This window comes from Heterocephalus glaber, unplaced genomic scaffold (genome assembly GCF_053883595.1).
Source record: "Heterocephalus glaber isolate CG9 unplaced genomic scaffold, H.glaber_assembly_v1.0 deba00001571, whole genome shotgun sequence".
NCBI lineage: Eukaryota > Metazoa > Chordata > Mammalia > Rodentia > Bathyergidae > Heterocephalus > Heterocephalus glaber.
In genome coordinates this window covers 193,422-219,772 of record NW_028258356.1, presented here as the reverse complement: position 1 = coordinate 219,772, position 26,351 = coordinate 193,422, and the positions used below count along the sequence as shown (strand labels likewise).

General features: G+C 38.5%; 1 protein-coding gene across 6 annotated transcripts in view; it reads left to right on the top strand.

Annotated features, from left to right (window-relative positions):
• Window positions 1-26,351, top strand: part of LOC147823637 (uncharacterized) — a 121,549-nt gene that overhangs the window by 47,718 nt on the left and 47,480 nt on the right. The window lies entirely within an intron of this gene.

Sequence of the window (26,351 nt, the reverse complement as noted above, 5' to 3'; positions counted from 1 at the left end):
GGGGCCCCAGAGCTGGCTCCCGTGGCGCCATACCCTGGAGCTTAGCCTGGGACAGCTGGACGCTACTGGACCACAGACAGAGGCCACAGGCCTCACCCCACCCTCCCCATGTGACCAGCTGCCAGAGAAGCGCATGGGAACATCTGGGAAATATTCTTATACTACTTTATTCTTTCTAAGATATGATTATGAATGTCATTATCCATATTATACCAATATAACTAAGGAGGTTGTTTCTGATTTCTTTTTTTTGGTACTGGGGATTGAACTCAGGTCTTTGAGCTTGTGCAGCAGGTGGTGAAACCACTGAGCTAAATCCCCGGCCCTATTTTATGTATTATTCAAGCTATCATTGTGGAAGAGTTTAGGCATTATTTTCAGGCGTGGTTGTGTATTGCGATGGGATGTAGGTGAAAAATGTATAGATGAAAGTCTTTCTTTTTTTTTTTTGAAAGTCTTGTCAATGAGGACAAATTGCATAAGAAATGGCAATGGGAACAAATCCCCTCCTCTCTTTCTTTCTTTCTTTCTTCCTTTCTTTCTTTCCATCTTTCCTTTTGTTTTTGTGGAAATATGTGGCTGGCACATAGTGGTAGGCGTATGAATTAAATAATTGAATATTTATAAAAATAGAATCATATTTAACAGAAAGGATTTAGTTCAATTTGGGTTAAGAATGTCAGTGACCTTGGCCCTAGGAAGGCATGTATGTTGAAGGGAGCAGAAAAAGGGATCACCAGTGATGGATGAGGATCCATGAGTTGTTCATCTAGACTAACAAAGTCCTATTTCATAGTTACTTCACTGTTTTTGAGTGTATGTGTGTGGGGGGTACTGGGGATTGAATCCAGGAAGCACTGGGCTACTTTCCCAGACATTTTTATTTTTAAATGTTGAGAGAAGGTTTCGCTAAGTTTCCCTGGCTGGCCTTGAACTTGGGATCCTCCTGTTTCAGCCTCCCAAATAGCTAGTATTGCAGGCATGTGCCACCATGCCCAGCCCTGCATTTTTATATGTTTCTAAAAGGGTCTTCAGAATTAAAGTAGTTTGAGAAGTAGGGAAGAATGAGAACATCAAATTTTCCAGAAGCTGGCAGGCCATTCACTATGATTCTGTGATTGTTTTTAAGGTCGTATATAAAGTTCTAACCTAGTTGCTTCACATAGGTGTCTAACTTAAGTTACTAATGTTTGGGCAACTAGGAGTAGCTGAACTAGTCCAGATTTATGTCCCATTTATTTCATAGAATGATAATGCTTGTTTTTTTTGGTCCCAGGGATCGAACTCGGGTCCTTGAGCTTGTAAGGCAAGTGGATAATTCTTTTTTTTTTTTTAATCTACCTTCTAGATTTTTTTAAGTACCACATAAATATTCATTGATCTTACTAATGTCTGATAAAGAGAATATTAAAAATGCACTGCTTGCCCTCCATGTCTGCAGATGCACAAATTCAATGGACTATGTATTGAAAATATTTGCAAAAAAATTATACCTATATTGAACATGTGTAAACTTTTTTATTGTTAGTAGAATGACTATTTATATAGCATTTACATTGTATTAGGGGTCATAAGTCCTAGAGATGATTCAAAGGAAGATGTGCATAGGTTGTATGACAACACTACTTAAAATAAGGGACTTGAGCAGTCTTGGATTTTTGTGTCCACAGAGTGCCTGGAACCAATCTCCTGCAGATATGGAGAGATTTTATAAATCGTTCACAAGAGGATGTGCAGAAGGAAGGACTTTAATGATCTCTTGTACTTTAACTCCTCAGTTCTAATTACCCTGTGGTGCTATATATGTCATACAAGTGTTTGACAAGAAAAAAAGGGTTTACTTTTAAGGTAAAGGGATCTGGGTGTGCATCCCAGACCAACTACTTAATCAACCAGGTGGCATTTGGCCCTCAGCTTCTTCATCTGTAAAGCAGATATAAGGTATTGGCCAGCTTTCCTGTTGCTGGAACACAATACCTGAGACTTTCAACTCTAGGAAGGAAAGGTTTATTTTGACTCACAGTTTCAGAGGTCTCAGTCCATGGTTGCCTGGCTCCAAGGAAGAAATATCATGGCCAAAGGAATGGAAGAGGAAAGCTGCTCACTTCAAGGTGGCTGGAAAGCTGGGCACATGGGAAGAGGGCCAGGGAGAGATATACCCCCAAAGCCACACCTCCAGTGGTCCACCTCCAACTGGACTGCATCCCCTAACAGCACATTCAGCTCTAAGCAGCAGTGGATTAATCCACCGAGTGTATCATTCCTATGACCCAGTCACCTCCCAGGAGTCTCTTAATCCAGTCAAGTTGACAGTTAAGATTAACTGACACCCATAGTAATGCTAGTTTATTGCAATTATTTAAAATACTGTGTATAAAATGTCTGGCCCTGGCAAGTTGTCAGCACTTAATAAAAACTATAATACTTTTGGCATCATTAGTATTATTTTTTCTACCATGTAAAGAGAAGATGCCTGCAAGTTCTGGCCCAGGGTACTGGGCATTTGCTGCTGTTAGTAGCATGACAGCTGTGTATAATTCATAGTCCTGAAATAATGTTTGTAACCCCTCAGATGAGGCATCACAATGAAAATACTTTTAATTTTATCTGGGATGTGTTTGTTAATCTTTGGCCAAGTGTTTCATCAGCTCTTTTGTAGGATTCCTTTGAAAGTCCTGAAGAAATAATTCATTTGGTATTCATACTTGACCACTTGTGTAATTTAGGATTAAGCAACATCTAGAATTATCCTTTACTTATGTAGTTAATTTGTATAAAAGCCAATGGATGGCTTCTTTTGGCACTCTCCTGATGTGACTGTCCAAGCCTGCAGAGTGATATCCCAGGACCAGCTGCTCAGCCCTCACTGCCTGCTCTGGAGTATCAGCCTGCTGACCTCTGCCCAGCCCCCTGGGGTCAAGACGCTGCCTCTCCCCTCTGGCTTGCTGCTGGGCCTGTGACCTGGCCTGGTTCACTCCAGCTGCTTCCCATTCATTTCCTGGCTTCCTAGCTTGCAGAAGGCTTGGGAATTTTTCTCAAGTCAGGCAGTGATCAGCATTCTTCACAGCCAGCAAAATGAGTCTTCCTCCTGCAGAGTCCCCCACTTGCCTATAGCTATGTTACTTCTGGACATGCCCATGGCATCTGGAACACAGAGTGAGAGTGACAAAAACTGAGCTGAATTTCTGCTCAAGGCTTTCCATACCTTATTCCAGACAATGGAAACCCCCTTCCAACTCTGCCCTGTCTCCCATTCACAAACAGAGTGAAGCATCCTCTGAGAAGATTTCTATAGGTTCCTGCCCTGCCCTGCCCTGCTCCCATTCCCTGAAGGAGAACACTGTAGAAAGTCAACGGGACTGGAAGCCAACCAGCCAGGGTTAAATCATGGAAAACAGCAAAGATCCAGACAGGAAACAGAGGCCTCATATAGTTTCAGATAGTTGATGAAAAGCAGGATTGACTGGACATTCACACTTGTGGATAACTGGAGCCAGCCACTGCCTGATGTGATTTTTGTGTCTTCCATTGGCCTCACATAGTGCCTGAAGCTCTAGCTCCTAGCCCAACTTCCTCTTTCCACTGAATGCAGGGTGTGGTGCAGCATTTTCCAGAGTGTTCTGTGCAATAGGAATCCCCAGAGGTGCTTCCGAAGGAAAGGTTTCCATGGTTGAATAACATTGTGCAATGCTGTATACTTTCACTTGTTGCAGATTCACAGTGAAATCGTGTGTTAGAATTCACTCTGGAAGTTGTGTTTAACCAGTTTCCAGAAGTTATGGAACCATAGAATGCTTCTTTTAAGTAACACTTAATCATAATCAGTAAAATTAGTGTTCACTGGTCATACTGTTCTTTACACACACACCTCTGCCTCAGGGCCTTCATCACTGCTGGTCCCTTGTCTAGAATGCTTTCTCTATGAATGTTCACATGACTCATTCCCTCAGTTTGCTCTAATCTCTGCTCAAGAGATGTCTTCTCCGACTATCTTGTTTAAAACAGCCTACCCTTTCATTCCAATCCAGCTTCTTTCTACGTATCTGCTGACTTTGTTATTATTATTATTATTATAGGTTTTTGAGACAGGATTTCCTTATGTAGTTCAGGCTAGCCTTGAACTCATTAGCCTAGGCCAGCCTTGAACTCTCAGTGATCCTCCCACCTCAGCCTCCCAAGTGCTAAGGCGTGCTCCATTATGACTAGCTTATTTTATTATTATTATTATTTTTTTTTTTTGGTACTGGGGATTTAACTCAGGACCTTGAGCTTTCCAGGCAGGCAGCAGAATCACTGAGCTAAATCCCCGGCCCTAGCCTATTTTTTTTTAATAGCAGTTATAACTCTCTGGCATTACAAATTATGTATTATGTAATTAGTTTATTTTTTGATAAGTCTGAGGTAACTAAAATAGGAGCTCCCTGAGGGAAGAAACACTGTTTTGTTTGGTGTCTGATGTGTTGTCAAATCTAGAATGGTGCCTGGTGCAGTTTGCATATGACAAATAGCTGTCGTGAGGGATATTACTCATTGCCAGAGACTGGACTTCAACCCCACCTCTGCCTCTTTTCTGTGAGTAAATCCCTTTGTCACTTAGATTCTCCATTTCTTTATGTAAAGTGAGACAAAACCACGCCCATCTTGCCTATCTCATAAGAACAGGAGGAGGATCAAATCAGACAGGGAAGAGATGATGTATTGTAAACTGGGGGGAAAGAAATATAGGTTGCTAATATATATTATTAAATATACATATTATATAAATAATAAGTATATTATCAAAGATAAAATGCACAAAAGAAGAGGGAGTGAGGTCAGATTAGCTGGCTATATGAGGACAGAGTGTTCTGATGGAGGGAAAGACAGAGTAGGAAAACCCAGCACAGGTAGGTAGTATGACCTGGAGAAGAAAGATCCCTTGATGCTGTTCTCCATCACAGCAAATTGGAGAAATATTTGAGAAGAAGAAAATTTCATGAGTACAAGCAATTAGGGTAATTGAATAGTTATTGCTTCTTGGATGCTACAATGTCTCTGGCACATTAATTTTTAAACAAAGTTGGTTGAATTCTATGTGACAGTCTTATGGAGTATTGTCTGGGTTTTATTTGTGAGGAAACTGAGACAGAGGGAGTTTCAATACTGTATCATACCCAAAGCCACACAGAGAGTGAAAGTCTAGACCTAGAGTCTGACCAAATTAAGTCTGTTCCTTACCATATGTGGAGGTGGCAACATAAAAGTTAGGACAAGGTTGACCAGGAAACATCTTTTGACCTCTTCCTTAGCTCTCTGTAGAAGAGAGTTTGAACTATGAACCTACAGGGGCTACACACCTTGCTGTTGCAAAGAGCCATCCACTGGGTTGTTCTAAAGAGCAACCTAAGAGGGACCGAGCAGGAAAAAGAAAGTGGAAGGAAGGAAGTGTTAAGATATAGCAGTAAGGCTGGGGATTTAGCTCCGTGGTTCTGGCACCTGCCTCCCTCCCAAGTGCAAGGACCCAAGTTTGATCTCCGGTACCAAAAAAAAAAAGAAAAGAATCAGCAATGACCTTGACCTTGTTGTTTGAGAAAATGTGCCCATGTCAAAAAAATGAAAGTTATTGAGACTGAGGTATAAGGACCCTGCCCTTAGTCTTGGTTATTTGCATTAATTTCTTGTTGCTAGGGTTCATTTCTTTTCATGATTTTTTTCTCTTCACTTTTAAATCATGCGTCAATATGTTTGTTTGCATGAATTAATTATCTGTGTTTCTCCATCTAAATTAGTCCAAAAATTGTAAGTGACCTGAGTGACAAATCTGACACTTAAGTGAACTGCATGAGATCTAAGATTCTTCTCTGTCACCAATGTTTATCTAAATGAGGATTTAAGTTAGCTTTGAAAACCTTATATCTATTTGAGTATTAAATTTAATAAAGGCCTCCCACCAATCGGGCAATTAGTCCTGATGTGTGAAAATCACCCCCACTGAAGTTGCTGGGAACTTTGCCTCTAAAACAGGGACCATGGTTAAAAATCAAATCTTGACAATTGTAGAATACAAGATAGTTGAATAAAACTATCCTGGGATAAAACATGACCAATAATATTTCTACTCCACAGAGCTCATTTTCCTTGTAGAAGTTGCTAGGAAGTGGCTCTGGAGCAAGGCTTTGACTGTCTAAGTAGAGTGGCAAATCTAATTATCAAGGTGAATGAGCCACCAAAACCTTTTTCTCAAAATAAGCAAATGTAATGTTAAGAGTAAGAGTGGGGGAAAGTTTTGGTCTCATTTTCTTTTCTTTTGAATAATACTTTCCATTTTTTTAGTTCAAGGAAATGGGAGAGAGAGAGGAGAAGGAGAGAATGTGTGTGCGTGTAGGTCAGACAGTGTCTTCAGACTTAAAATATTGGGATAAAATGTGATTTCAAAGCCTGGCTTTGAGCCAGGTGTGCTGGTAGTCACCTGTTCTCCCAACCACCTAAGAGGCTGAGGCAGAAGGATCACTTGAGCTCAGCAGTTCAGTTGAGATGAACCTAGGCAACATAGTGAGACCCCCAGCTCAGAGCAAAACCAAACCAAAGCACAACACAGCACAGCAAACCAAACTAAGCCTGGCTTTGTGTCTTTTCTGAAGCTGCTCTCTGTACCTTTGATGGATCCTAATGGTAATCTATTGGGATTCTATTTATCTTTCAAAAGCTCCCACTTGGATCTTTGGGCACTTTCTGCAGTCATGTCAGCGATAACTGATCTTTCTTTCTAAATTCTTACAGCATTCTATTGCCTTGTAAATATTCGTGTGGAAGTTTTGTCTTGCCTGTGCTTTGAGCACAGGCTGCCTGCCTCATCTGCCTTTCCATTCCACTTAACTTTTGGCACAGTGTAGGCACAATGAATATTTATTGAATGAATGAAAATAGATGAATAAGAAAAGACTTTTGAGCAAAATTTAAGAAAGATTTGTTATGACAGTTATGATGAAGTACAGTTATCTGAGTTCTAAAATCTATTTCTAAACTATATAAAATGAAGAAAATCCTTAGATGCTACAGGATTCAAGTGTAAAGTGCTGCAGCCTTTGTATCAGAAATAATCCATTGTTTTAGGCACTTTATTCATTTAGTCATTTTATTGCTCATTTTTATGTGCTATGTGGTATTTCAATTGTTGGAGCTATGACCTTGAACAAGACCACCTGTGGTCTTAATTAGCTTATAACTAGTGAGATCTTTTAAAAAAGCAATTACAAGCTGGGCGTGGTGGTGCACACCTATAGTTCCAGTACTCAAGATGCAGAGGCAGGAGGATCAGCATGAGTTCAAAGCCAGCCTGGGATTCACAGATTTCAAGGTCAGCCTAGACTAGATAATGAGACCCTGTTTCAGACCCTGTCTCAAAAAACCAAAGGGGAGAAAAAAAGGCAATTATAGAATTTGATTATATGAGGACAAACACACTATGTAGCAATTAGATAGGGTGCATCCTAGAATGAAAGACAAGGGGACAACTTAATTGCTATAGTCTTGAGGGTCAAAAAGGACTTCTTAAATAATAACATACATGGCTGGGAAAGTGGGTCAGTGCTACAACGTTTGCCAAGCATGCATGAGACCCTAGGTTCAATCTCTAGTATCATAAAAAAACCCTAACATATGTGACATATTTAGTGACCAGCAAATTGTGAATGATGATAAATTCAGAGGTAGAAACCATAAATATATTGTGTTCAAAGACAGGCTGATATGGTCAGAGAAATCTTCAAAGAGGAGATTTGATTTAAATTAGACCTTACCCAGTTGAGTAATAGAGTTTTATATGGTCATGATAGGAGGCCAGGGAGAGAACATACCAGGAGAAAGTTTCAATAGGTGTGAAGATAGGAGTCCCTACTTTGAACTAGGTATCAGGGACCCAGTAATGAATAAAACCAGGTCCTGGTCCCTTACAGTGAGTCAAGTGTATAGTATTATGAGGATTGATCTTGGGAACAGTGGGCAATATGACTGAAGACATAGAGTGCAGCCAGATACTGTAATATTTTGTATAACGTCTTGGGAATTATTTCAGGTTTGAAGTCACCAACATTTTTTATAAAGCAATACATTTCCTGGCCAATGTGATAGAAGGAATGTTATGGGAAGAAGCAGCAGCTCTTCTAGGCACAAGGAAGTGACCCAAACAGGTTCAAGAACAGGCCAATTTCTGGATCCTTCTTCTACTACCACTGCAAATATGCTGGCTTAGGTCTGAGTTGTGGATGTCTCCCAACTGGTCTCCCTGACTCCAATGTCTTGTCCACTCTGCTGTGGACACTGCAGGTGTGACGTATTCATGAAACAGCACCATGGTTCTCATCTTAGAAATTCTCAATGAGTTCCTTTTCATTAATTCAACAAATATTTTTTGAGTGTCTAAATCAATCAATTATCTATCTCAGTTGGTAGTGAGTTCTAAGAATCAAAATGGTATAAGGTAACAGAAAACAACATATTTGGGGATAACATTTTGAGGGATAACCCCCCTAGTAAGATGAAATTTGAGAAAAGACTTGATTGTGGAGACGTTTTGTGGCTAAAGGAGTGGCCAGGGCAAAGTCCATGAAGAGGGAGTGGGATTTCTGGGGTCAAGGAACAGAGAGGTAGTTTTGTGGCTGGACCATAGTGAGTGAGAATAACAGAAGGTAAGCTTCAGATGGAGGTGTGGGGCAAATGAAGTAGTCCCTTGCCATCCATTCTAAAGATTTTGTTCTGAATGAGGTGAGAAGTTGTTGGAAGGATCTGAACAAAGGCATATCATGAGATGATTTAGTTTTTTGGTACAAGGAAGAGACCCAGGGTCACCCAAGGAAGTAACCCTCTACACCAGGGAAATTCACCCAGGTAGGGCTGCATTATATTCCCAGCCCTTTCTATTTTATTTTATTTTAGATTTTGAGACAAATTCTCACTAAGTTGCCCAGGCTGGCATTGAATTTGCAAACCTTCTGCTTCAGTCTCCTGGAGGCAGCCTGGAATTCAGGCGTGTGCCATCATACCCTGCAAGGTAGTCCTTTAGTTTAGAACTTTACTGTTATGAGAAGCTGGAATGGAGGGTATCTTAAAGGATCGGTATAGCAAAAAGAGTCTTGTCTTTAATAGGATAGGAGACACTACAGTGTAGTTGTTGGTGGTGAGAATGATGATTGACAACCTGGGGAAGACAGGACATTTGCTGAAGTCTTTAGTTTCCCAAGTAGGTGAGAAAGCCTGCAACCCGGTGTGCAGTGGAGGCCAGCCGTGGGAAAGAGCATGGAGCGTTCATCCATTGTAACAACAGCATGGGCAACGGACATTTAGACAGCTGGGAGACGCTGGTTCATGTAGTCTTGGGAATGCTTGGCAGTTTTTTTTTTTCTTGTTGTTTCTAGTTTCTCAGCAAAACAATTAAAAACAGTAATTGATAAGGAGAATGATGGAGATGTTATAGGATTGAAGAACAAGAATAAAATATAAATTAGACATTTAGAAGAGGAAGATGTGATGGTAATGGAAATTTTCAAGGATTGCCATTTATTATGGCATTCCAAGCTTCTCAAAATTTCTTTCTTAGCTCATCTGTTCTTCACTTCTGGTCAGGCTTATACTCACTTCCATGTTAGCATCCTGAGTTCAGGCGTGATACAGCAGGATGCTGAGGGAGGTGACTGCTCTGCTGACACCCGCAGTAAAGTTTGAATCTCATTTGCATCGTTTTGTGGGTCTCCGGCCTTGCACGTTAATTAACTTTTCGGTCTTATTTTCCTCACCTGTTAATTAGGGCTAGCAACAGTCCTTACTTATTGTGGCTGACATGAAGATTATATAAGTAATGCATGCAGAGCAACTGATGCATGGTAAAAACTCAGTAATTATTAGTTATCTTTATTACTGCCATCCTCTCCATCCTCCCTAAAGACTTGTGTTTCCTGAGGGCAAGGATTATTTTACTCATCTTGTGGTCTTCAGGATTCCTTGTATGGAGTAGATGAGTAATAAGTGTTTATGGGGTCTACATTTAAACAAGAGTGAAATGGGGTCTACATTTAAACAATACTCAGTATACTGCAATTGACCCTCAGGAGTTTTGAAAATCTGAGAACTTAGCACGTTTTCTTTGAAGGCACTGTCAGGTGTCAGGTTTATTGTTTGAAGGCTTCCCTATCCTAAAAATAAATTCAACCTGTATTTCTCAAAAGCACACCTCACACATCCAAATGCCACCTTATTTTTTGAACAAGTACCAGACTGGATCCGGAGCCTGAGTTTTATGTAGCTGCTAGGGGAGCTGGGTGCATGAGATCCACAGTTGAGCAAATCAGATGAAGTTTTGAACAGGGTTGGTGAGAAAACAGTTGTTTCTATTTCTTCCTGCTTTTCAGTGTAGTGATCACAGTGGGCAAACAGAGGCACAGAGAAAATTAACTAGGCAAGCCAACTTCTATTATTAGAAAGGCCTCGTCAGCTGGGCATCTGCTAAGGAGAAGTGCTTTAAAAACAGTACAACTGGGGCTGGGGCTGTAGCTCAGTGGTAGGGTGCAAGCTTAGCATGTGGAAAGACCTGGGTTCCAACTTCAGCCCTTGAAAAGAAAATGATACAACTTTTCAATGTCTGCCTGAGACAAACTGTGAGACTAAATTGTTCAGGTTGTGCAGATCATGCTTCTGGAACAACATTTCATTGTAGAGAGGTGGCAAGAATTGACTTTTATTAATAAGCACTGTGATGATAAAATGTGATTAAGAGGAATCAGAAGAAATTACAAGCTAGAGTCCAGAAAGGATAAGGGGACTTGGTCATGAGAACACACACCAGATGAATTCATTCTAAGGGAGTTTGTAATAATTTCTCATAAATATTGGAATAATAATCACGCCCCCAAATTATGTGAAAATTATCTCCCTTTTAATTGCATAAAACAGTTTAATGCCTATTATCAACGGAGCCAGGGAACATGTAGTGATGTGAAACTTAAGATCTCCATGAAATGTTTCCATTAAAAAAAATGACAGTCAACTTTCCTTTACTTACATTTACTTGTCAGATTCAAAGGAATCAAATTTCATTATGTTATATAAATAAAAGATCCTGAAGGCGCTAGCTCCTGCTGTTTCAGTAAGCTACCCTATATTTAGAAAATTTCTGTGGCTTTGAGCTAAATGCATTTCCTTTAGAAAAGCAATTCTCACAACCCAGCCTAAATGGACGGAGTAGTAGCGGCTGTTTCTAATGCAACTAAAGAATTCGTAATGTCATCCTGTGCGTGGCAATCCCCCAATTAAGGGGAGGGGGTTGTAGAAAACGCAAAACCCTCTGGTTATCTTCTGGAATTTAAAAGAAATGTATTAAGAGCTCATTATGCACGCCCACAGTTTGTAGCAAAATACAATCCACTAGAAAGTCAAAGGGATCGCTCTTTTATGTAACTTGGCGTTGGAAGCCTGCTGTATCAAGCCGCCCGGGTCAACAGCCCCCCTTTGAGCAAACGCAGAAAACCACTTGTTAGTTCCTCGCCTCTACGCGCTCCTCCCTGTGGTTCCGCTTTGTTTTTAAGCTATTTTATTTTTGGTAAAAGTTACAATACGTGAAATTGCCTGCTATCTTTTGTAACACTGGAAACCGCTCCAATGTAAAAAAACCGGTACACTCCATGCGGTAGAGCAGAGGAAAGTTATTTTAACAGTTGGCACGAGAACTCCTCTTAGAAAGGGAAATGTATTTACTTTGAAAAATACCCTGAGAGATTGAAGCTCAGCAGTGAGCTCCGGAGGCGCTAAGGGTGTGGACCAGACGTTCCTGAGCCAAAGGGAGCAATTGGCAACAACTTGCGAGCGCCTGGGGAGGGCCGGGAGGGCCGGGAGGGCCGGGAGGGCGGGAGGTGCTGCAGCCAATGAGCCGGCGGACGCGGCTGGCGTCCTCAGGGTGGTTCCGTTCCTTCCCTCTGTCCTTTTGGCGCAAGTCCTCACTGGAGTGACTGCACTGCCTAAGTTCTCGGTGCAAGTAAATTTTTGTGGCTGTTGTGAGAAACTTGCTTAAGGGTTGGGCTTGTGCCTAGATCAGCTCAGTAGAACAGTGTTAACACAAAGTAGACCTGAGTGGGGGAAGAAAAAAGGTCTCTGAAAATAAGCTTTGAGCATTATTTTAGAAACCGTGTGCTCCCAGATCTGGGTGGGTTTGTTTTCATCTTTGAAGGGGACAGAGACCCCCGATGGCCTTGATTCGACCAGAATCACTGTTGGGCTGGGTGGGAAGCTACGGTGACTGTCTTACCTGCTTTGTGGACAGGTACTTGGGAGCGGAACTCTAAACACCAAGCGTCCCGGTTATTAACTGTTCAGACTTCAGTACGTTAATTTTAGAGGCTGCTTTAAGAGGCTACTAATATAAGTGGAAAATAATGCTTCTGTAGTAGAATAACGAACTTTCATATTAAGTTTCATATTCTAAACTTAACAGTTTGTAAATACTTAATTCCAGTGTTAAAAAAATTAATTAAAAATCCTTGAGAATGAGGAATAAATCCAGAACCGAAAAGGTATCTAGTATTCTAGACAGTATTCAGAAAATGATTCCTCGTTGTCAAGGTTGCGCTAAGTAGCAAGTGCAGATGGATACACACACGTGTTGGACCCTTTGCACACCGTCGTCATATCTGTACTAGGACCAAATCTAGAGAACCGCAGAGGAAACCAATGGACAAAAGGTAGAAACATATTTGACCATGGCTTCACATTGTGCCAGGGATGTTGGGTATAAAACTGCTGCTATATCACCTACAGAAACGATTCAATGTGCATTAGATATTTCTGTGGCCTGAAGTTTCAGATTCTGTCTCCCCTCCACTCAGAAGCATTCCTTGATCACCTCTTGCAAGTTTCCTCCCTGCATACCACCCTTTGGATTTTCTTCACAACATTTATTGCCATCCAAAGCGATCTTGTTCATTTCTTTTTTACTGTTTTGTGTTCTGTCTGCCACTCATTGCCACACGAGGATCATGAGAACAGGATCCTGATGTGACTTGTTCATTGCTACTTCTTAAAGCTCCAGTATAAGGCCTGGCACATAAACAGAGTTCAGTACAATAGATGGTTGTTGAATCATTTAATGAATTTCATTCGGCATCTAATGCATACATGATCAAAATCTTAATAGGCCACTGTAAATATAGTATGTTGCTTTTATAAAGGAAATACATACTGAGGGATTCTATGCTGATATTTTGATCTAATTCCTTTTTTATTCTCAACTTAATCTTGGATCGTGTAAATGATGATCACATTGTATCTGTTGGGATACTTTGCAAGAAAAAATTCACACTTATGTTCTCTGTGCTCAGAGTGAATCTAGAGATTCAATTAAATGATATAACAGCAGAGTTCATTTTAATAAGGAGGAATGTTTTGATGTTCAATTTTAGTTTTAGTTTAATAACATTAGCTTACACTATTGAGTCATTAGAAGAATGAGTTCATTTTTTAAATTTGAGACAGAATTTAGGAGTGGAAACTAGATAGCAATACCTACTAATAAGATCCAGCAAATTTAATATCTATAGATTTTAAATTTACTTGAAAGCACACTTATGAACAGAGAATATATGAATACATGTATTTAAATGAAAACAAAATTGTTCATCAGTATCATATCATGGAAATTAAAAAAGATTTCAGAATTAATACAAATGCATTGTTTTGGTTGAGTGGAATTTAGTTTCTATTTTATAACTTATTGCATTGACTTTTTTGGAAGGGTAATGATGTTATTTGTTTGTGATGTGTTGTTACAGAGGTTTGGTTTTATAAAGTGACTAGACTTGTTAGGCATCAAAATTATTAGTTTTATTCATGTGCATTATTTTCCCCACCCTTCTATAAGAAAAATAACAAAAGCACTGCTGGATGAAACTGAGCACATAAAATAATGTTTCAGAAATTAAAAAGAAGTTTCCTTTCTATAATTGGTGTGTAAATATTTATTATTAGCAGAGTACAAAAAGAAGTGTTTTCTGGTATTTATTATACACATTTTTTTTGTTTTTTCTAAAAAAAAGATGGTAAGGACATTAGTTGCCTATTCTATCTAACAAATTACTATAAATTTAGTGGCTGAAAACAATAATAAACATTTATTATTTCTCACAGTTTCTGTAAGGAATTAGGGGATAGCTTAACTGGCTGGTAGTGGCTGGAGGTCTCCCATGAGGCTGCAGTCAAGATGTTCACCAGGGGTCGGGGATTTAGCTCAGTGGTTCTGGTGCCTGCCTCGAAAGTGCAAGGTCCTGAGTTCGATCTCTGGTACCAAAAAAAAAGAAACAAAGATGTTCACCAGGATTTTACTGAGCCTGGAGGATCTGCCTCCGAGATGGCGCTCTGACAAGGCTTGCCATTGGTGCTAGCTGATGACAGGAGGCCATGCTTCTTTCCAACACACCTTCTCCAATACAATCTTTTCCATTTGCATCAAGTCTGAAACTGTGAACCGATACCGACTTATTCGGATCAAGTCAGTTGCCAATGGGACATTTCTTTCCTCTTCTGTTGATTTACAGGCAAATAAAAGCAGCTCAGTGCAACACACCCAGGGTGCTTGGGCTGTACTTTCATTTTGCACAGGAATCTGTCCAGTAAATTCACAGCTAGAGAAAATGTCTCTGTGTCAAAGCCAAAGACCTGAGTTAGACTAAGAAGATCTTTCACTTCAAAGTCCCTCAGTCTTGCAGTCATTCTAAGGCCACTATCATGTGCAGATTCAATTAGTCTCAAGCCACAGACCTTTGGTTGACATCTAGCCTCCTATTCCAACAGGGTATTCAGCTGGTGTAGCAGTTTCTGGGAGTCAATTGTTGTCAGGACTTCTATCATTTTGGTAGAGACTGTGGCTCCTCTGTGTGATCACCCTGCCCTGGCCTGCTCTCACCTTGGCCCGTGATATAGGATACAAGAGGCCTAGACGGTGAGGACACTCGAGGGCAGGAGGGGAGAAGCCCGGGAGGGAGAACTGTCCTGGGTGGAGGTCTCTGCAGCGTTGCTGAGACTACACTGCCCTCCTCCTGGTCGGACCGAAGCCAGGAGGCCATGCTTCTTCACATACCCCTCTGAGGGGCTGCTGGAATGTTTTTACAACAGAGTAGTTGGCTTCTCCCAAAGTAGGTAACCAAGGACAATGTGGAAGTTAAAATGTACTTTATGATCTAACTTTGGAAGTCACACATCACCACTTCTACCATGTTCTACTGGTCACACAAACCACTCCTGATACAACATGGGAAAGGACTACAAAGAGGCATTAAGCACTAGGGGGTAAGAATCACTGGGGATCATCTTGAAAGGTGAATACCACAGAGGGACTTCAGGGTTATCTTAAAATCTACCACTGTTACAAGTTATGAATGATTGCCAATTCTCACTAAAATGTGCTTTTCAAATTATGGGGTGGTCCTGGTAGGAAAAGGAAACAGGATTTCACAAAAAGACCTGATAAGTGTATAAATAACTTTCCCCCCTAAATATGATAAACAGTATCTCTCACCACCTTGGATAACCCAAGTAAGTAAATATTGTCAAAGCTGTTTTACAAGATAATAAGCACCTTATGCTTTGGGCAGGAAATGAGGTCAGATGATTAAAAAGAGCATGGAGAAAAGAGAGAGATTGGAAAAGAAAATAAGGACTAGAGAAAGGAAAAAGAAGTAGAAAAAGAGCAGAGAAAGTATAGAGGATACAAGGGATGAGAGAAGATAAAAGGGAGGGATAATAGAAGATGAAGAATGTAAAGATATGTAGAAAATAGATAAAGGGAGTACAGTAAAAGGATGATCTGAATGAAAGAGAGAGGAGGAAAAGGGGAAAAGATCGGGAGATGGAGGGGGCAAAGTAAAACAACGACTAAAGTCAGATTAATTTTCTCCTCTACCGATCTTTAGATCTTTTACTATCTTAGAACAGGCCCAGGGGCTTGTGGTTTCTTAGTTTTCTCACTGTGTTTTCTTAGCTTCTCTGGGAATTCCTTTTTAATGCCTAGCTTTAATGCACACTTTTCAGAAATCAGATTTTCTGCCTGTTTCTTGGACTTGACTGGGTGACAGTTTCTAGAGGATTGTGGAATGACCACTTTGTTTATTGTCTGAATTATTCTTCTTAGGTAAACACAATTGTGTTGGATAACATTTTTCTGAAGGTATTGAAAAAAATGTAATTTCTCAGAAAAAAACCAGACAGAAGCAAATGATTTTCTGAGAGAGCTTTTGCAAAAAAATTATTACTATATTTGGGATTGGCTCCCTATATGGTTTTTGATTTAGGGTTTACTTCCAGTCATGTTTCTTTGGTTGAAACAAAATTCTAGCCACCAGTATCTTAGGTAGCTCCTCCTCCTCTTCCTTCTGCTCCTCCTGCGTGTCTTGCCCTCCTCTTCTTTCTTCTTTCTCTTCCTCCTCCTCCTCTTCCCCCTCCTCTTCTTCCTCCTCTTCTTCCTCTTTCTCTTCTTCCACTTCCTCTTCTCCTTTTCCTCTTCTCCTTCTCCCCCTTCCCTTTCCTCCTCCTCCTTTACCTCCCTCTTCCTCCTTCTCCTTCATTTTTTTATGGAGCTGAGGGTCAAACCTAGAGCTTCACACGTGCTAGACAAGCACTCTATCACTGAGCTTCATCCTTGGCTCTACTACTTTGTAGTTTTTTATTGAGAACATTATATAATTTGTGCTTTAACTTGGAGATTTTAGGAAACTTGGATAAGCAAGTTTTATATATATATATATATTTTTTTTTTTCTTTGGTACCAGGGATCGAACTTGGGACCTTGTGCTTGCGAGGCAGGCACCAGAACCACTGAGCTAAATCCCTGGCCCAAGTTTTATATATTGAAATAGTAAATCAGTAATATGTATTTTATATATTATATATATTTCATATATATATTTTAAATTTTTATTTTTATTAGTAAATGTTTGCAGTACATAATGATTATAATCATTGTGGGGAATTGGTGGCACATGTACATAACAAACTCTTTTTTTCCCCTTCCCTCTCACCTCCCTTTTTTACTGGTATCAGATTCATTTATTTATCTTATAAATCCTATAAAGTTAATTATCATGCAGATTAATAGCCAGACTAACAGGCCAAAAAATGTATAAAACACAAAGGATAAAATTGTACTACATCATGGTACATTTTTAGATACATTGGCCATACTGGATAACAATAACTTTTTCTCTCTCTTTTTTTCCTATTGTCTGTCTTTAATTTTGCACTTTATTTATATATTGATTTTCTCATGTAAGAGAAGCCACGTGATATTTGAGCTTGTGTGTCTGATTTACCTCATTTAACATTATGGTCTCAAAGTGCATTCATTTTCCTACAAATGACTCATTTATCCTTCTTTCTTTATCCATTCATCTGTTTATAGACATATAGGCTGTTTCCAAGGTTTAGCTATTATGAATTGTGCTGCTATAAACATGGATATGCATACATAACTATGGTATGATGTCTTTAGAGGAATAGCTGGGTTAAATGGAGCCTCTAGTTTTTGTTTTTTGAGAAATCTCCATACTGATTTCCACAGTGTTTGCACCAGTTTACATTCCCACCAACAATGTAGAAGGGTTTCTTTCCCCCCACACCTGGCCTCTTCAGCATTTGTTATCAGTTGATTTCTTGATGTTAGTCGTTTTTTCTGGAGTGAAGTGGAATCTCAGTGTTGTTTTAATTTGCATTTTTGAATGGCCAGCTATGTTGAACATTTTTTCATGTATTTATTAGCCATTTGTACTTCTTCATCTGAGAAGTGTCTATTAATTTCGGATGCCCATTTGTTTAATTGGGTCTTTAGATTGGGGGGGGTTTAAGTTTTGCTCCTTATATATTCTAGATATTAGTCCTTTATTGAGGAGTATCTGGCAAAATTTTTTTCTTATTCTGTAGGTTTTCTCTTTACTTTGTTGGTGGTTTCTTTTGCTATGCAGAAGCTTTAAAATTTTTTTTTCTACCGGGGATCAAACTCAGGACCTTGCAGGTGGTGTCACCACTGAGCTAAATCCCCAGCCCTGAAGCTTTTTAATTTGATGTGATTTCATTTGTTGACTCTTGGCATTATTTCTTGTGCAGCTGGGGTTCTGTTCAGAAAGTCTTTGCCTACACCTATATCTTCAAGAATTTTATCTGTCTTCCAGTTGATTGTGTTTGTTTTAATATTTTGATCTTTGATCCATTAAAATTTTTTTTTTCATTAAACTTATTGGTACATTTTAGGTGTACAATATGATGACATTCATCATTGGGAATTTGTACCTTTACATGATATATCTTGGTTCTTATTTTTTCCCCATTCCCCTGCTCTCCAACCCCTCCACCCCTCCCTATTTACAAAGATTTTGTTTCCATTTTTTCCTTTTCTCATATTTTTTCCTTTTCCTCTTTCCTTTCCCCTACTTCTCCCACTTCCTCTTCCCCTTTAGACCTTTTCTTTCTGTTTCACATTATCTGTTATACATTTTGATCCTTATTTACACTTTCAGTTTCTCACACCAGAGAAACTATTCAGTATTTACACATGTGTGTTCTATCTTTGATCCATTTTGATTTTAGTTTAGTACATGGTGAGAGATATTGGTCTAGGTTCAATCTTCGGCATAGGGATAGCCAGTTTTCCCAGCACCATTTGTTAGAGAAGCTATCTTTCCCCCAGTGTATGTTTTTGATTCCATTGTAAAAAATAACATAGCTGAATGTGTCTAGAATTGTTTCTGAATCTTTTATTCTGTTCCATTGATTTACAAGTCTGTTTTTCCCCCAGTACCATGGTGTTTTTTTTATCACTGTAGCTTTGTAGTATAACTTGAAGTCTGGGATTGTAATATCCCATGCTTTGATCTTGTTGCCTAGAACTGCTTTTGCTATTCTAGGTCTCTTCTGGCTCCATATGAATTTTCAGATTGCTTTCTCTAGTTTTGTGAGAGAACGAATGCTATTAGTATTTTGACTGAGATTGTGCTAAATCTGTATAACAGTTTTGGAAGTATAGTCACTTTGACTATATTGGTTCTATTAAAGAGTAGGGGACATCTTTCCATTTTCTGATATCCTCTTTGATCTCCTTTTTCAGAGTTCTATAGTTTTCATTGTAGAGGTCTTTCATTTCCTTGATTAGGTCAATTCTTAAGTATTTAATTTTTCTCTATGCTATTGTGAAAGATCTTTTTTTTTCCGGAATTTCTCTCTCAGTAAGTTTGTTATTGGTATACAACAATGCTATGGATTTTCAAATGTTTACTTTGTATCCTGCTGTTACTGAATTTGATTATTAATTCTAGGAATATAGTATTTTGGTGGCATTTTCAGGGTCCTGTATGTAGAGGGTCATGTCATCTGCAGATAATGGTAATTTAATTTCTTCCTTTCCTGTCCATATCCCTTTTATTTCTTTCTCTTGTCTTATTGCTCCAGCTAATGTTTTGAGAACTGTATTGAGCAGGAGTGGTAATAGTGTACATCCTTGTCTTGTTCCTGATTCTCTCCATTTAGTTTGGTGTTGGCCATTGGCTTGTCACAGATGGCCTTTATCAGATTGAGAGAAAAACTTTCTTTCTTTTTTTTTCTTAAATTCTTTTATTGGTACATTTTAGGTATACAACACATTTATATTTCTCACTGGGAACTTATACCTTTACATGATGCATCTTGGTTCTTATTTTTTCCCCATTCCTAGCCCACCCTTCCCTATTTACAAAGACTTTATTTCCATTTTTTCCATTTCTCATCATTTTTCCTTTCCCCTCTTTCCTTTCCCCTGCCCCTCCTACTACCCCTACAAACCTTTGAGAGAAAAATTTTCTATGCTGATTTTCTTCAAAGCTTTTAAAAAATCATGCATAGATATTGGAATTTTTTCAAGTGCTGTATCTACTGAGATGATAATTTTTGTCCCTGCTTCTGTTTATCTGGTGTATTACATTTATTGATTTCCATGTGTTGAACTACCCCTGTATAACTGAAATGAATAGTACTTGGTCATGGTATATGATCTTTCTAATGATTTGCTGCATTCTTTTTGGCAGTATCTTATTGAGGACTTTTGCATCTGGTTCAATAAGAAGATTGGCCTGACGTTCTCTATTTGGTTGGGTCCTTTTCTGGTTTTGAAATCAGGGTGATGCTCACTTTCAGGAATGACTTTGAGAGTTCATCTTCCCTTTTGATTTTGTTATAAGAGTTTGAAGAGTGTTGTCATTTGATCTTCTCTAATGATCTTCTAGAATTCAGCAATGAAACTATTGGGACATGGGGTTTTTTCTTAGTTGATAGTTTTAAAAATTACTTCTTCAATATCATTGATATTGAATTATTCAAGATTTTTATATTTTCTTGGTTCAACTTTGGTAGTTCATATGTATCTAAAAATTCATCCATTTCTTCTGAATTTTCCATTTTATTAGAATACAGTTTCTCAAAGTAGTTACCAATGATCTTCTGTGTTTTGGCAGTGTGGTGTGACTTCACCTTTTTCATTTCTAATTGTATGGATTTGAGTCTTTACTTAGTTTGGTAAGATTGGCTAAGGGTTTGTCTTCTTTGTTCAGTCTTTCAAAGGAACCAACTCTTTAATTCATTGATTTTTTTAATCTCAATTTCATTAATTTCTGCTCTGAGCTTTATAATTTCCTTCCTTGAACTAGCTTTGGGTTTAGATTGCTGTTGTTTTTCTAGTATCTAGATTATTTATTTCACTCTGTATTTCTGATGTGGGAATTCATTGCTATAAACTGCCCTCTTAGGGGTGCTTTCATTGTGTCTCATAGGTTTCAATATGTCATATTGGCATTATTTGATTGTAGGAACTGTTTCTTTTGTAATTTCATCTGTGACCCATTGATTGTTCAAGAAGGTATTTTTTTTTAATCTTAAATTGGATCTCTCTTTTTTTTTGTATATCCTTTTATTGGTACATTTTAGGTGTACAACATAATGACATTCATCACTGGAGATATGCACCTTTACATACTCTCCTGGTTCTTATTTTTCTCCCTTCCCCTACCCTCCCTTCAACCCCTCTATCCTTCCCTATTTACGAAGACTTTGTTTCCATTTTTTCGTTTTCTCATATCAATTCCATTCCCCTCTTTCCTTTCCCCTACCCCTCCGACTTCCCTCTCCCCTTTGCCCCTTTTCTTCCTATTTCACATTATGTATGATACCTTTTAGTCCTTATTTACACTTTCAAGAAGGTATTTTTAAATTTCCATGTATTTGTATAGTTTCTGTGGTGTCTTTTGGATTGACTTCTAGTTTAATTGCACTATGATCTGGTAATATGCATGGGATAATTTCAGTTGTTTTGCATTTATTGACCATGCTTTATGCATTAGTATATGGCCTATTTTGGAGAAGATTCAATGTATTTGAGAAGAATGTGTATTCTGTTGTTGTCGGACGTAGCACTCTGTTGATATATATTGAGTCCAGTTGTTTGAAGGTTTGGTTCAATTGTTGATGTTTCTTTATTAATTTTTTTGTCTAATTGATCTGTCCATTTGTGACAGTGGGGTATTGAGATCCCTCATTACAATTGTACTAGTGATTATCTGATTTTTCATGTTCAATAGTGGTTGTTTTATGAAGTTGGATGGGTGTGCCAGTATTTGGTGCGTATATATTTATAATTGTTATCTCTTCCTATTGAATTATTCCCTTGACCAATATGTAGTGTCTTTCTTTGTTGCTTCTGATCAGTCTTGACTTGAAATCCATTTTGTCTGAAATTAGGACAGCTACTACTGCTTTTTTCTGGGTTCCTGTTGCATGGAATATTATTTTCCATCCTTTTATTTTTTATTTTCTTGAGACAGGGTCTTTGTGTAGTCCATGCTGGCTTTGAACTCACAGTCCTGCCTCAGTCTCTCAAGTGCTGAGATTATAGACATGCACATTACATCTGGCTTTCATCCTTTGATTTTTAATCTGTAGTTTTTTTATTGGATTAAGTGGATTTCTAGTATACTACGTATCATTGGGTTTCATTTCTTTTTTATTGGTACATTTTTATTGATACATTTTAGGTATACAGTTCGTTTATATTTATCATTGGGTGTTTGTACCTGTACATGATATATCTTGGTTCTTATTTTTTTCCCCATTACCTGTGCGCCCTTCACCCTGGGTTTTATTTCTTGATCCATTCTGCCAGTCTGTGTCTTTTGATTGGACAATTGAGATTGTTCACATTGAGAGTTATTACTGAGAGGTATTGACTTATTCTTGTCATTGGATTGTTTTCCTGTTGCTGATTTCATTTTTTTTTTTTTCCTTTTGCTTAGCTACTCATCCTACCAGGTGTATTCATTCTTTTTTGACATTGTTGGTTTCATTGTCTCTTCCTGGGTTATCCTTGAGAATTTTTGTAATGCTGGTTTTATGGTCGTGAATTTCTTGAGGTGCTCCTTGTCATGGAAATGCCTTATTTCTTCAATTTTGAAGGAAAGTTTTATAGGATACATAAGTTGGAGTTTGAAGTTGTTATTGTTTAGGGCTTGAAACACTTCAAGCCTTCTTGGACTTTAAGGTTTGTCTGCTATAATTCTATGGTGTTTACTTTTTAATGAGATTGCCTTTCTGTAATGGATTTTAATATCATTTGCTGAGTGTGGTGGCACAAGCCTGAACTATATAGCAAGACTCTGTCTCAAGAAAACAAAAACCAAAAAATAAACAAAAAAAGATTTTGTCCTGGTATGGACTTCCAGTACTTTGAGTACAATGTGGCATGGAGAATTTTCTTTTGGGATTCTATATGCCCCCCTTAGCTGTATGTTTATTTCTTTCCTTATATTTGGGAAGTTACCTACCATTATTTTTGTGAACAGATTTTTTATTCTATTTGTGTTTTCTTCCTATTTTTTCACTTATTCCATTACAGTGATACCTCAGTTCATGAATGCTTTTGTTTGTGAACAATTTGTTTTACAATCAAGCATTTGGCAAAAATCTTATTTTTGTTGACAAACTCTAAATCAGGTTATGGACATAACTGTGGCCATCTTTTCCACAAGATCACAAACATAACCATCTTTTCCAGAATTGTGGAATGAATTAAGTTTGTGAACCAAGGTACTACTGTATTCTTAGAGTAGTTTTATTTGTGTCATCTGGTAGCTGTTGAATCCATTTTTCATGTTCTGTTATTTTCAAGGGGTCTTTGATAGTTGGTCCTTGAACACATTATTGTCTTCTAGTCTGAAATTCTGTCCTCACATTGATTGCTTCTATTGCCTATACTTTCAATATGATTTTTTTTTTTTTTTTGGTATCGGGGATCAAACTTGGGTTCTTGTGGTTGCAAGGCAGGTGGCGGAACCACTGAGCTAAATCCCTGGCCCCTCAATATGAATTTTAATCTCCTGGGTTTCTGATTGAAACCTTTTCATGGACTCTAATTTTTTGGTAAACTGGTCATTCATGTTTTGTATAATTTTGTTTAGTGCATCTAGCTTTTTATTAGTGTTTTCTGGAAGCTTCTGTATCTTTCTGATTACTTCCATGATCTGTTTAATTATATCTTCTGTGATTCTGCTAGGTACCTGTTTGATCTCTAACCTCCACTATCATTCCTTCCAGTAATTTGGGGGTGTGACTTATGCTTTTCTGCCCCTCAGTGCCCCTGGATGACTTTGGGGAGATTGGGAGTTTTGGGAGGCATTTTGTTGCCTTGTCTTCTCATGTTCCTATTGTTTTGTTTGTTTATTTTGTTTTGTGTTGAAGTTTGTGGATGGTTACATTTTAAAGACTTTGTTGCCAGTACAGAGATCTCTTTAGTTGCTTTTCAGTGATGTACTTTGGGAATGGCTAACTCTAATCTTTTGCCACAGCCTTAAGATCTGACCACCTTGGTTAATTTGGGAGGGGAATACATTTTAGTTGGCCCAATAACCTAGTTCTTTGAGAATATACTCTAGTACTGCTAATGTCACAAGGGTTATCTAAGTGTTGGCTAATAGAGAAATAGTGACAGTTATGTAACATTGTTAATATCAAATGAGTCAGTTACAGTGGTACCATTCAAGACAAATTGGATATTACATACCATAAAAATCAATTATGTACTACCCTTAATCTTAGAAAAAACTCAAAATTATGATGTAAACATTAAGACAACCCAGGTATTGACTTACACCTAATAGGTACTAAGTGGGACAACTATGTCTCCACTAATGGTAGAAAGAACTCGACAGTAATTTTACAAAACTGACCATTGAAAGATTAACAAAGCTTTATTGTTGTACCATGGAAGATACAGGGTTTGGGAGTGGAGGAATGCAAGGAAAAACTTTGAAACCTTAAATTCTGTGTATGAAAAGGAAGAAAGAGAAGTGGTACAAAGGATCTTATTGGGTCATAGAAGGATACTTATATAATTGGTAAAGGTAAGAGAAAAAAACTGACAAGAAATAGTTGATAACAAAAAAGAGGAAGAAATAAGAAAGTAATTATATAGAGAGTAAAAATAAGAGAGAAGAAATTAACAGTAGAAAAATTAAAAGGGAGAAGAGGAAAAATTAAAGAAAGAAAAAAGAAGAATAAAGAGGTAAGAAGCAAGGAAAGACAGAAAAATTCTGCAAACCTCAGTAAACTGTTGAAGAAGTGAGGCGGAAAGAAGAGAAAAAGAGAAAAACAAAACCAAAATAAAACAAAGTAAAAAACGATGCACACACTAACAGAAACAAAAACATAAACAACAGAAAAAATACAAAAACCTAATACAACCAAATTAAAAAAAAAGAACTTTCTCTGTGATTCAGAACATACGATTTTCTTCTGTTATCTGAAATTTTGGGGCAATGTCCAAGTCAAAACAAGTCCCTGCTCATGCTGGCAGATAAGGCGGTCATATCCCAGATCTGTGCTGGATGCAGGCACTAGCAGGCAGTGGGATTAACGTGAGGGCACCGATTCTAAGACTTTCCAATCCAGAGCAGTTTAGGCTGAGCTTGGCTTCTGGATGTGGGTATGAGGCCTGTGTTCTTCAGGTTAAACCCCTCAGGGGTCTCTTGCCAGCCTGACTATGGCTCCCTGACCACGATAGTCTCCTGCGGCTGTGGAAGTGTAACACTGGGAGTCCTGAACTGAAACTGTCCCGTGGCTGCACTGAGTCTTGTGTTCAAACAATCAACCCCCCCCCCCCCCCGGAATGGCATCTGACCAAGCAGTCTCTCCTGGGCTTGTGGTGGGTGCTTGGATTGGAATCACATAATAGCTATTGCAGCATCTGCAGTCACAGCATCTGGTGCTCTGTTCCACCACTGTGTTTTCCCCTAAAGCCCTCTGCAATCCTCTGCTTTCACTTTGTTTCTGTAGATTTGGTCTTCCTTTCTCTTGAGCCATGCACACAAGCTGGGAGCTAGGGAGAAAGTTCAGATCGTCCCTTCCCTTTTCCGCGTTGTATTCTATTTCTTCAGTTTCTCTGTGGGTTTTAACTTTCCTGTCAGATCCTTCCTGGTTTCCAGGGATTTATACCCCCACCCCTTTTTTTGTCTTCCCCAAGTTGTTATTTTCCAGTTTCTGGGTTCTGAATCGCACAGAGGCTGAGTTGTTGTTGTTGTTTACCATTCCACTATTCCTCTAGAAGTCAAAGATTCATTGAGGTTCACTTTTTTTTTTTTTTTGGTTCCGGGGATCGAACTCGGGTCCTTGCGCTTGTGCAGCAGGCAGTGAAACCACTGAGCTAAATCCCCAGCCCAATTGGGTACTTTTTTAAATCACGAGAGTCCATATATTTATATATTTTTTTCTTTTTTTTTTTGTACCAGGGTTCAAACTTGGGACCTTGAGCTTGCGAGGCAGGTGGCGACACCACTGAGCTAAATCCCTGGTCCTCCCATATATCAGGTATACTTCCCGATGTACAAGTTAACTCACAAAAGTAAATTTAATCAAAAAACTCACATGATGTATAACATTCTTCTTGATTTGTTTCCTAACCTTCTCTCCTCATTTGGTTAATTTATTTTTGTACCGGGGAACGAACTCAGGAGCTTGTGCTTGCGAGGCAGGTGGAGGGACCACTTTTGGTTAATTTTTTAAAAAAGCTATTTAAATTTTTTTTTTTTCAAATCGATAATAAATTTACAAAATTCAAAATTCACCCTGCTTGGGATTCATTAGACTTTTCAAAATTTGTGATTGGTGTTTTTCATCATTTTGGAAAATTCTCAGCTATTATCTCCTTAAATCCTGCCTCATGTTCATTCTTTTTCACTTCTGGAAGTATAATTAGAGGCATGTTATCTTTTCAACCTAGCTTCTGTGCCTCTTTGTTTTATATCTCTGCTTCTCTCTGTTTCCTTCTAGACAAGTTT